The sequence below is a fragment of the Arachis hypogaea genome, chromosome 9 (assembly GCF_003086295.3).
Source record: "Arachis hypogaea cultivar Tifrunner chromosome 9, arahy.Tifrunner.gnm2.J5K5, whole genome shotgun sequence".
Taxonomy (NCBI): Eukaryota; Viridiplantae; Streptophyta; class Magnoliopsida; order Fabales; family Fabaceae; genus Arachis; species Arachis hypogaea.
In genome coordinates, this window is record NC_092044.1 from 26,613,121 (window position 1) to 26,626,416 (window position 13,296).

General features: G+C 38.6%; 1 non-coding gene across 1 annotated transcript; it reads right to left on the minus strand.

Moving 5' to 3' along the window:
- Positions 1–6,323: 6,323 nt before the first annotated feature.
- LOC112713903 (small nucleolar RNA R71) lies at positions 6,324–6,431 on the minus strand. The gene has a single exon (XR_003158862.1). It is a non-coding gene; the product is annotated as a small nucleolar RNA R71 (small nucleolar RNA).
- Positions 6,432–13,296: the final 6,865 nt, after the last annotated feature.

The window sequence follows — 13,296 nt, forward strand, 5'->3', positions numbered from 1 at the left end:
TTAACAAGAAAGTAACAAACTTCAAATTTTTGAATCAATCACATTAATTGTTAGTAAAGTTTTTGAAATTTTGAAGTAAAGATAAGAAAAAGATTTTGAAAATAAATTTTAAAAAATTTTCAAAAATAATAAAAAAATGAAAAAGATTTTATTTTTGAAAAAGATTTTGAAAAGATAGGATTTTTAAAATTGAAAATTTGACTTGACTTATAAGAAATAGCTAAGTTTTAAAAATTTTTGATTAAGTCAACTCAAATTTTTAAAATTTATGAGAGAAAAAAGGAAAAGATATTTTTTTATTTTTGAATTTTTAATGAGGAGAGAGAAAAACAACAAAAATGACTCACAACATGAAAATTATGAATCAAAACATATGATGCATGCAAGAACACTATGAATGTCAAGATGAACACCAAGAACACTTTGAAGATCAAGATGAACATCAAGACTTATTTTTGAAAAATTTTCAAGAAAAAGCAAAACATGCAAGACACCAAACTTAGAAATCTTCAATACTTAGACACTATGAATGCAAAAATGCATATGAAAAACAACAAAAAACACAAAACAAGAAAATATGAAGATCAAACAAGAAGACTTACCTAGAACAACTTGAAGATCATGAAGAACACCATGCATGAGTTTTCGAAAAAAATGCAAAAGTTTTTAAAACATAAAATTTGACTCTAGACTCAAACAAGAAACACAAATAATTTTTTGATTTTATGATTTTATGATTTTTTTATGATTTTTTTATTTTTTTCGAAAATAAATTTTGGAAAATCGAAAAAGAGAAAAAATTTTTGAAAACTTTTTTAAAAGAAAATTACCTAATCTGAGCAACAAGATGAACCGTCAGTTGTCCAAACTCAAACAATCCCCGGCAACGGCGCCAAAAACTTGGTGTTGTTGCCGGAATCTTAAATAATCGCTGGCTCTAAACTCGAACAATCCCCGGCAGCGGCGCCAAAAACTTGGTGCACGAAATTGTGATCATCAACAATGGTGCCAAAAACTTGGTAGCGCTCTCAAACGTGAATCACACTTTGTCACAACTCCGCACAACTAACCAGCAAGTGCACTGGGTCGTCCAAGTAATACCTTACGTTAGTAAGGGTCGATCCCACAGAGATTGTTGGTATGAAGCAAGCTATGGTCATCTTGTAAATCTCAGTTAGGCGGATTCAAATGGTTATAAGGGTTTCGAAATTAATAATAAATAAAGCATAAAATAAAATAGAGATACTTATGTAATTCAATGGTGGGACTTTCAGATAAGTGCATGGAGATGCTAGTTCCTGTTGAATCTCTGCTTTCCTACTGCTTGCATCCAATTCTTCATACTCCTTTCCATGGCAAGCTGTATGTATGGCATCACCATTGTCAATGTCTACTTCCCATCCTCTCAGTGAAAAAGGTCCAAATACTCTTGTCACAGCACGGCTAATCATCTGTCGGTTCTCGATCATGTCGAAACAGAATCCATTGATTCTTTTGCATCTGTCACTACGCCCAACAATCACGAGTTTGAAGCTCGTCATAGTCATTCAATCCCTAAATCCTACTCGGAATACCATGGACAAGGTTTAGACTTTCCGGATTCTCAAGAATGGCCGCCAAAGGGTTCTAGCTTATACCACGAAGATTCTGATTAAGGAATCTAAGAGATACTCGCTCGTTCTAAGGTAGAACGGAAGTGGTTGTCAGTCACGCGTTCATAGGTGAGAATGATGATGAGTGTCACGAATCATCACATCCATCAGATTGAAGTGCAATGAATATCTTAGAACAAGAATAAGCTGAATTCAATAGAAAATAGTAGTAATTGCATTAAAACTCGAGGTACAGCGAGCTCCACACCCTTAATCTAATGTGTATAGAAACTCTACTGTTGAAAATACATAAGTGATGGTCCAGCCATGGTCGAATGGCCAGCCCCCATAAACGTGATTAAAGGATCATCAAGTAATCCAAAAATAATCCAAAGATGTCTAATACAATAGTGAAATGTCCTATTTATACTAGACTAGTTACTAGGGTTTACAAAAATAAGTCTAAATGCAGAAATCCACTTCCAGGGCCCACTTTGGTGTGTGCTTGGGCTGAGCTTGAGCTTTACACGTGTAGAGGCTTCTTCTGGAGTTAAACGCCAAGTTGTAACGTGTTTTTGGCATTTAACTATGGTTTGTGACGTGTTTCTGGCGTTTTACTCCAGAATGCAGCATGGAACTAGCGTTGAACACCACTTTGCATCGTCTTGATTCGAATAAAGTATGAACTATTATATATTGCTGGAAAGCTCTGGATGTCTACTTTTCAACGCCGTTGAGAGCAGGGAGGTCAGAATCCAACAGCATCAGCAGTCCTTTGTTAGCCTGAATCAGATTTTTGCTCACGTCCCTCAATTTCAGCCAGAAAATACCTATAATCACAGAAAAACACACAAACTCATAGTAAAGTCCAGAAATGTGAATTTTGCATAAAAACTAATAAAACATCCCTAAAAGTAGCTAGATCCTACTAAAAACTACCTAAAAACAATGCCAAAACGCGTATAAATTATCTGCTCATCAATACGCATGAGGCACGCTGATGAGCGGATAATTTATACGCTTTTTGACATTGCTTTTAGGTAGTTTTTAGTATGATTTAGTTACTTTTTAGTATATTTTTTTAGTTTTTATGCAAAACTCACATTTCTGGACTTTACTATGAGTTTGTATGTTTTTCTGTGATTTCAGGTATTTTCTGGCTGAAATTAAGGGACCTGAGCAAAAATCTGATTCAGAGGCTGAAAAAGGACTGCAGATGCTGTTGAATTCTGACCTCCCTGCACTTGAAATGGGTTTTCTGGAGCTACAAAAGCCCAATTGGCACGCTCTCAATTGTGTTGAAACTTAGACATTTTGGGCTTTCCAGCAATGTATAATAGTCCATACTTTGCTCGAGATTCGATGGCCCAAACTGGCGTTCCAGGTCAGCATAAAAATTCTGGCGTAAAACACCCAAACTGGCATAAAAGTTGGAGTTAAACGCCCAAACTGGCACCAGAGCTGGCGTTTAACTCCAGGAACAGCCTAATCACGAAAAAGCTTCAATGCTCAGCCCAAGCACACACCAAGTGGTCCCCGGAAATGGATTTCTGCATCATTTACTTATTTCTGTAAACCCTAGGTTACTAGTTCTCTATAAATAGGACCTTTTACTATTGTATTTTCATCTTTTTGATCATCTGTGATCTTTTGATCATCTTTGATCTTGGGATCAGGTTTTTGAACCCTTTTTCGATTGTTGCATGCTATTTGGGAGGCATGGCCGATCTTATGTATTTTCAATGGTGGAGTTTCTACACACCATAGATTAAGGTGTGGAGCTCTGCTGTTCCTCATGAATCAATGCAATTACTACTGTTCTCTATTCAATTCAAGATTATTCTTGTTCTAAGATATTCACTCGTACTTTAACCTGATGGATGTAATGATCCGTGACACTCATCATCATCTTCCCTTATGAACGCGTGCCTGACAACCACCTCTGTTCTATCTGCGAGAGCTTGAGTGTGTATCTCTTGGCCTCCTGGTTCAGGACGCATGGTTGTCTCTCTTGACAACAGAGCTTCCATTCCGTGTGATCAGAGTCTTCGTGGTATAAGCTAGAATTACTTGGGCAGCATTCTTGAAATCCGGAAAGTCTAAACCTTGTCTGTGGTATTCCGAGTAGGATCTGGAATGGGATGATTGTGACGAGCTTCAAACTCGCGACTGTGGAGCGCAGTGACAGTTTGCAAAAGGATCAATGGATCTTATTCCGACACGATCGAGAACCGACAGCTGATTAACCATGCAGGAAACCGTAGAGGACCTTTTTCACTGAGAGGATGGATGGTAGCCATTGACAACGGTGGTCCACCTACATACAGCTTGCCATGGAAAGGAGTATGAATGATTGGATAAAGGCAACATGAAAGAAGAGGCTCAAAGGGAACAAAGCATCTTCATACGCTTATCTAAAATTCCCACCAATGAATTGCATAAGTGTTTCTATCCTATTTTATGTTCTATTTTGTTCTTTTGATTATCAAAATCTTCATAACCATTTGAATCCGCCTAACTGAGATTTACAAGGTGACCATAGCTTGCTTCAATCCGACAATCTCTGTAGGATTGACCCTTACTCACGTAAGGTATTACTTGGACGACCCAGTGCACTTGCTGGTCAGCTGCACAAAGTTGTGTATCACGATTTCGTGTACCATATTTTTGGCGCCGTTGTTGGGGATTGTTCGAGTTTGAACAACTGACGGTTCATCTTGTTGCTTAGATTATGTATTTTTTATTTTCTTCTTCAGAACTTTTAAGAATGAATTCTAGAGTTTCAGATGATGCTTTTATCATCACAGGAGCTAGTTGATTCCCATCAATTTGGCTGTTGTATATAATGTCCTGCTGAAGCTTGGTGTTCCAAGTCTAATCTTTTTAGACTGAAGCTTTAGACTAACATTGCATGATTCCTGGAATTCGTATTAAAAATTTTGAATTTCTTATTTTCTTTTTCAAAATAATTTTCAAAAAATTACAAAAAAAATTTAAAATCATAAAATAAAAAATATTTTATGTTTGAGTCTAGTGTCAATTTTTAAGTTTGGTGTCAATTGCATGTATTTTTCGAAAACTCATGCATTGTGTTCTTCATTGATCTTCAAGTTGTTCTTGATGATCTTTCTTGTTCTGATCTTTAAAATCTCGTATTTTGTGTCTTTTTTGTTTTTCATATACATTCTCAAATTGTTAGTGTCTCTAGTATGAAAATTTCTATGTTTGGTGTCTTGCATATTTTTCTTTTCTTAAAAATTTTCAAAAAAAATTATGTCTTTTCAAGTCAATAATACAGAGAATTGAATATTTAGAACATACAGCAGAGGAATCACAGAGAAAAAGCTGGGCGTTCAAAACGCTCAGTGAGGAAGGAATTCTGGCGTTTAAACGCCAACTAGGGTATTTGGCTGGGCGTTTAACGGCCAAGGAGGTAGCCAAGTGGGCGTTAAATGCCAGAATGGATACCATTCTGGGCGATTAACGCCAGGATAGCACCAAGGAGGTAGTTTTGTTTTCAATTCAAATCTTTTTCAATTTTTCAAGTTTTAAAACTAATTTTTCAAAATCAAATCTTTTTCATTTTTCTTTTAATATCTTTGAAAATCCTTGCTAACAATTAATGTTGTGATTCAAAAATTTCAAGTTTGTTACTTTCTTGTTAAAAAAGGTTCAATATTTGAATTTTAGAATCATATCTTTTAATTTCTTGTTAGTCAAGTCATCAATTTCAAAAATCAAATCTTTTTTTTAATTTGTTTTTCAATCATATCTTTTCAAACATATCTTTTTCAATCAAATCTTTTCAAATCATATCTTTTTTCAAATTTTAATTTCAAAATCTTTTTCCTAACTTCTTATCTTTTTCAAAACCACCTAACTACTTTTCTCTCTCTAATTTTCGAAAACCACTAACAATTTTTTTCAAAAACCTTTTTAATTAACTAATTGTTTTAAACTCTAATTTTATTTTATTTAAAAGTTTTCGAAAATTCCCTCTCTCATCTCCTTCTATTTAAACACCAACACTCCTCCTCTCTTAATAATTCGAACCCTCTCCCCTCTTTATATGTTTGAATTCTTTTTTATCTACCTCATCCTTATATTCTCCTTTTTCTCTGACACATCAAGGAATCTCTATACTGTGACATAGAAGATTCCATACCTTCTTTGCTTTCTTCTCTTTCATATGAGTAGGAATAAAGATAAAGAAATTCATGTTGAAGCTGATCCCGAACCTAAAAGGACTCTGAAGAGGAAGCTAAGAGAAGCTAAAGCACAACTCTCTGGAGAGGACCTGACAGAAATCTTCGAAAAAGATGAAGACATGGCAGCCAAAAATAACAACAATGCCAACAATGCAAGGAAGGTTCTTGGTGACTTTACTGCACCTACTCCCGACTTCTATGGGAGAAGCATCTCTATTCCTGCTATTTGAGCAAACAACTTTGAGCTTAAGCCTCAATTAGTTTCTCTGATGCAACAGAATTGCAAGTTTCATGGACTCCATTAGAAGATCCTCATCCATTTTTGGCTGAATTTTTACAAATCTGTGACACTATTAAGACCAATGGAGTTGATCCCGAGGTCTACAGACTCATGCTTTTTCCTTTTGCTGTAAGAGACAGAGCTAGTATATGGTTGAACTCATAACCTAGAGATAGCCTGAACTCTTGGAAAAAGCTGGTCAATGCATTCTTAGCTAAATTCTTTCCACCTCAAAAGATGAGTAAGCTTAGAGTGGAAGTTCAAACCTTCAAACAGAAGGAAGGTGAATCCCTCTATGAAGCTTGGGAAAGATACAAGCAATTGATCAGAAGGTGTCCTTCTGACATGCTTTCAGAATGGAGCATCATAGGTATCTTCTATGATGGTCTGTCTGAGTTATCCAAGATGTCATTGGACCATTCTGTAGGTGGATCTATTCATCTGAAGAAAATGCTTGTAGAAGCTCAGGAACTCATTGAAATGGTTGCAAATAACCAATTCATGTACACTTCTGAAAGAAATCTTGTGAATAACGGGATAACTCAAAAGAAAGGAGTACTTGAGATTGATACTCTAAATGCCATATTGGCTTAGAACAAAATATTGACTCAGCAAGTCAATATAATTTCTCAGAATCTGACTGGATTGCAAGCTGCATCTGGCAGTGCTAAAGAAGCCTCTTCTGAAGCAGAAGCTTATGACCCTGAGAATCCTGCAATGGAAGAGGTGAATTACATGGGAGAACCCTATGGAAACACCTACAATTCGTCATGGAGGAATCACCCAAATTTCTCATGGAAGGATCAACAGAAGCCTCAACAAGGCTTCAATAACAATAATGGTGGCAGAAACAGGTTTGGCAATAACAAACCTCTCCCATCCTCTTCTCAGCAACAGACGGAGAATTCTGAGCAGAGCCCCTCTAGCTTAGCAAACTTAGTCTCTGATCTATCTAAGACCACACTAAGTTTCATGAATGAAACAAGATCCTCCATTAGAAATTTGCAGGCACAAGTGGGTCAGTTGAGTAAAATGATTATTGAAATTCCAACTAGCACTCTCCCAAGCAATACAAAAGATAATCCCAAGAGAGAGTGCAAGGCCATAACCATGATCAACATGGCCGAACCTGGAGAGAGTGAGGAGGACGTGATTCCCAGTGAGGAAGACCTCATGGGACGTCCACTGACCAAAAGGGAGTTCCCTCATGAGGAACCAAAGGAATCTGAGGCTCATCTAGAGACCATAGAGATTCCACTGAACTTTCAATTACCATTCATGAGCTCTGAAGAATATTCTTCTTCTGAAGAAGATGAAGTTACTACTGAAGAGAAAATTGCTCAGTATCTAGGAGCAATCATGAAGCTGAATACCAAATTGTTTGGTGATGAGACTTGGGAGGATGAACCTCCATTGCTCATTAATGAACTAAACGCCTTGGCTCAACTGAAGATACCTCAAAAGAAACCAGATCCTGGAAGGTTCTTAATACCTTGCACCATTGGCACCATAACCCTTGAGAAGGCCCTGTGTGACCTGGGGTCAGGCATAAACCTCATGCAACTCTTTGTAATGGAAAAACTAGGAATCTTTGAGGTACAAGCTGCAAAAATCTCACTAGAGATGGCAGACAAATCAAAGAAACAGGCTTATGGACTTGTAGAGGATGTCTTGGTAAAGGTTGAAGGCCTTTACATCCCTGCTGACTTCATAATCCTAGACACTGGAAAGGATGAGAATGAATCCATCATCCTTGGCAGATCCTTCCTAGACACAGTAAAAGCTGTGATTGATGTTAACAGAGGAGAGTTGGTCCTTCAAGTGAATGAGGATTACCTTGTGTTTAAGGCTCGAGGATCTCCTTCTGTACACATGGAGAAGAAGCATGAAAAGCTTCTCTCAATACAGAGTCAAATAGACCCTGATAAACCACTATTTTATGGTTTACGATGTGTTTAATTGTGTGATTTTATCATGGTCTTTACCCACTTATTCATATAATTAGCATGCATTTATATTTCCTTCCTAAAATTATTACATGATTGGAAACATGCTTCTTTGGTCTTAATTTAGCTAATCTTAATCCTCTCTTATTACCATTCGATGCCTTGATCTATGTGTTAAGTGTTTCAAGCTTTATAGGGCATGAAAGAGTGAGAGATTGGAAAGGAAGCTTGCAAAAATGGAAGGAACACAAGAAATTGAGGAGATGGCCAGCGGGAAGTGACGCGCACACGTCAGCGACGCGACCGCGCGGAAGAAAGGAATTTGCAGTGACGCGGCCGCATGAGTGATGTGGACATGCGAATTGTAAAAGCAGAAGCGACGCGGAGGCATGGACGACGTGCCCGCATGGAAAAGAAAAAATGCCGAATGTCGCGTCCGCGTGACGTGCGCGATTTGCAGAATTACAAAAGTCGCTGGCAGAGATTCTGGGCCGGATTTCAACCCAGTTTTCGGCCCAGAAACACAAATTAAAGTCAGGAAACATGCATAGACTCATCATGCTTTCATAATTCATAATTTTAGTTTTAGATGTAGTTTTTAGAGAGAGGGGCTCTCTCCTTTCTCTTAGGATTTAGGATTAGGATTTTTAGAAATTAGGGATTTATCTCATCTTCACATCAGATTCAATATTCCTTTATTTTGACTTCTCTTCTACTTTGAGATACTTTAATGCTTTTATTTATGTTTGATTTATGTTGCCCAATTGGCTTATGAATATTGTCCATGTTATATTTTGTTGCTTTGAATGTATGTTATTTGAGGTATTCCAGATATTTATGATTCTTATTTAGCTTTTTTATATTATTGGCATTAATTGATTAACTGGAAGCTCTTGAGTTACCAACTATTCATGATTGATTGTTATGTCGGCTAATTAATTGGAATTCCACTAACTCTAGTCTTTCCTTAGGATTTGGCTAGGACTTGGGAAATCTAACCAATTGGTTCACTTGACTTTTCCTTGCCAAGAGTTTATTTTATAGTTAATTATATATTTTATCTGCCATCTAAATTACTTGTTCCTCATCTTCAAAACCCCGATTTACAAATCTTCATAACCAATAATAAGAACATACCTCCCTGCAATTCCTTGAGAAGACGACCCGAGGTTTAAATACTTCGGTTATCAATTTATTTAGGAGTTTGTTACTTGTGACAACCAAAATGTTTGTAAGAAAGGTTGATTGCTTGGTTTAGTAACTCTACTTACAACGAGAGTTTACTATAACTTCTAAACCATCAATCTTCAGTTCTTCAAAATGGCGCCGTTGCCGGGGAATTGCAAACGTGTGCCTTATTATTGGTTATTGTAAATATTTTTCAAAAAAAAAATATTGTTCTTTTACTTGTTTATTTGTTTTCTCTCTTCCCTCTTATTTCTGATATCTATTATGAATTCTCACCCCCTCTTGCTTTGAGTTTGGTTCTAATTTTTTTGCAAGGAATGGAAGCTATAACAGGACTATGCATCAAGGTCTAAGCAATCAAAGATGCATGGAGCCACAAGGATCCAAGCAACCCTTTAGGCAACAACATCCTCCTAAATATCATGGACAAAGACCATTTTACAATGCATGCCCAACTAATAGATTTGGTGGACCGCCTTGTAACTACCAACAAGCCCCACCCTGTGCTCAGAGACCATCCTCTCGACATAACTTCGAACCACCACACTCACAAGCTTCTTTTCACCATTCACTACCACATGATCCTTATCCACCTCAACGCCAATCCAATTACTCCCAAGAACCACCATTCCCATATATAACATCTCCATATCCTTATCAAGAGGAACCACTTCCACGTTATGAACCTTTTCTCCCAACAAATGAACCCTCCTATCCACCCCAAACCTCCGTGGAAAGCAAACTTGCCTTTATCATTAGTCTCACCTCTACTCTTCAAGCACTTATATCCCGCTTGGGCCAACCTTCTACACCCAATATTCAACCCTCAAGCTCCACTGCACTTTCATCTCAACCACATAATGATCCACCCATCCCATCACCACCATCCATGGAAGAGCACCAACATCCATCAACCCAAGAGCAACATGATCCCAATGATACTATTGACATGGAACAAGAGAGATAGGATCATCTTCACGAATCCATACTTCATAAGGATCTAGAGGAGGCACTAAAGGTGAAGGTAGTAGAGACCCTTGAAGTCGACAACGCGGTTGAAGAACTACTGAAAGAAGACAACAAGAAGGATTTTGTACTTGAAGGAGAAGAAATAGTTAAACAGGAAATCATCAAGGATGAATATGATTTCATACTTAAATACCTGGATCAAGAAAGAAATCAATTATCTTCCAGACGTTCAGCCCCTCAACAAACTCCCATGGCTTTATGCGGAGAATCCAATGAAGAACGCAACACAAAGAAGACACTAGAGACTCCAGTGGATAGCATAGAGCATAACTTCGTACTGGAACAAGTAGAGGACGCTGTCATTGTAGAAGAAGAAGAATTGGTTGAAGATTTAGGAGATGCCGAACCGCCACCTGAATCCAGAGTTGTGGAGAATTCCGTCAAGGATGTTACAATTGATGCCACAGAGGATGTTGCGCAGCCTCCAATGCAGAAATCTTATGAAGAACTGGACGGAATAACCCAAGAAGCAAGTTTCCTTGATGATGATGATCACGAGTCGAGTTCTCTTAGTAACGAACTTGCATCCGCAAGTGAATTCTTTGAGACTGAAGAATCTTCCCCAAGTGAATACGAAGATGATGCAGAGGTTGACTTTTCTCAACCTCCTATTTACGACTCAAGCGATGAGGAAGATATCAATGACTTTGATAAAGACATGGGTGAAGTTGAAGAAATTTTCAAAGAAGTGGAGGAATTTACAGAAGACCACAAGGGAGTAGAGCTTGCAGACCCACTGAAAACACTGACCCCAAGGCCACTACCACCCAACACAAACCTCAAGTGGGTAAAATCCTTGACTTTCATCTTCAATTTCCCACTTGAATATGGTTTGCTTGAAACAGATGACCAACTTAGAGCTCTTTGCGGCTTTAAGAGAAAAAGGGAAATGACTCGTACTCAGCGCTGGTATGCAAGATTCAATGAGGTTTCGCACTTCAATTTGAGGTGCCGGAATTGGTGTCAAGCTCAATTTAAAGGATCTCGGAAGCTGTTTGGTCACTGCAGTGATAATTCGGATTACTCATCACCCGACTGGAAAGATGTAGATCAAGACAAAGATGGGTGTAGAAGAAAAGTTTGGGATCCTGGAGTCTATTCTGACATTCAACACTCCGGGAGCCTGCAAGCCTGTTTGAACTCACACAAGGGCTTTACGTACTTTGTTTGGGACCCCGGAGGATGCTGGCATTCCAAACACTGGTGGAGATTCCTGGACGAATTCAAGCACAAGCCACCCTAGCAGGAAGCTCATCGAATGTCCAACTTAAGGACTTTAACTAAAAGTGCTAGGTGGGAGACAACCCACCATGGTATGATCGTCCCTTTTCAGTTTTAATTCTAGTATGTTTTGTTTGTTTTTGAGTTTTGATTGAACCTAGAATTCTGCATAACATTCATGTTAGCATTGCTTTCTGCATACTGCATAAAAAAAACACACGCACGTGACGCAGCAACGTCGCTGACGCGTCTGCGTCACTAGTGCGTTGGGAAGAAAATTAAAGTGAACAGAGAGTCATGCGAGAGCGTGGCTGAAGGCGTGCCTTTGACACAAATTAATCCACGCGACCGCGTTGCTGACGCGTCCACGTCATGTGGGAAAAATGCCTCCCACGCGTCCGTGTCACCCACGCGAACGCGTGCCCTCAAAATCGATGTAAAAAGGGGTGTATGGCGGAAAGTTGAGCTATAATTAGGCTAGACTCGTGCTAGTAGCACAAGCCCTGCCACACGAACGCGTGCCCCACGCGTCCGCGTCAATCCCCATAATATGGCCTATCACGCGATCGCGTCACCCACGCAGCCGCGTCACCCAAAATCTTGGCAAAATGAGTTTCAAACAGAAAGTTGCGCGAGCGCGCGGTTGCCCTCGCGCTAGTAGCACAAATTCACTCACGCAACCGCGTGCCCCTCGCGGCCACGTCACTTGACAATAGCGCCAATCACACGAACGCGTCACTCACGCGTTCGCGTTGCCTGCGCCGCACAGCTTATCCAGATCAGCCAAGATGTCTTCTCTTTTCTTCCCCAAATCTAAATCTTTCCTTTCCCTTCTTATTTCTTTCTTCCTTCCTTTCTTTCTCTTTCTTTTTTCTTTTAATTGGTGTTGGAAATTTATTTGGGTCATTATTTTCCATATTTTGCTTATGGATTATTGATGAGCGGATAATTTATACGCTTTTTGACATTTTTTTAGGTAGTTTTTAGTAAGTTCAAGCTACTTTTAGGGATGTTTTCATTAGTTTTTATGTTAAATTCACATTTCTGGACTTTACTATGAGTTTGTGTGTTTTTCTGTGATTTTAGGTAATTTCTGGCTAAAATTGAGGGACCTGAGCAAAACTCTGAAAAAGGCTGACAAAAGGACTGCTGATGCTGTTGGAATCTGACCTCCCTGCACTCGAAATAGATTTTCTGGAGCTACAAAACTCCAATTAATACGCTCTCAATGGCGTTGAAAAGTAGACATCCATAGCTTTCCAGAAATATATAATAGTTCATACTTTATTCGGAAATTGACGACGTAACTTGGCATTGAACGCCAAGTACATGCTGCTGTCTGGAGTTAAACGCCAGAAACACGTCATGATCCGGAGTTGAACGCCCAAAATACGCTATAACTTGGAGTTCAACTCCAATAAAAGCCTCAGCTCGTGGATAGATCAGGCTCAGCCCAAGCATACACCAAGTGGGCCCCGGAAGTGAATTTATGCATCAATTACTTACTCATGTAAACCCTAGTAGCTAGTCTAGTATAAATAGGATAAGTTACTATTGTATTAGACATCTTTTGATAGTTTAATCTTTGACTGTTCTAGTCTTTGATCATTCAGTCTTTTGATCATTCAGGGGGCTGGCCATTCGGCCATGCCTGAACCTTTCACTTATGTATTTTCAACAGTGGAGTTTCTGCACACCATAGATTAAGGGTGTGGAGCTCTGCTGTACCTCAAGTCTCAATACAATTACTATTACTTTCTATTCAATTCTCTTTTATTATTATTCCAAGATATACGTTGCACAACACTTTGATGAATGTGATGATCCGTGAC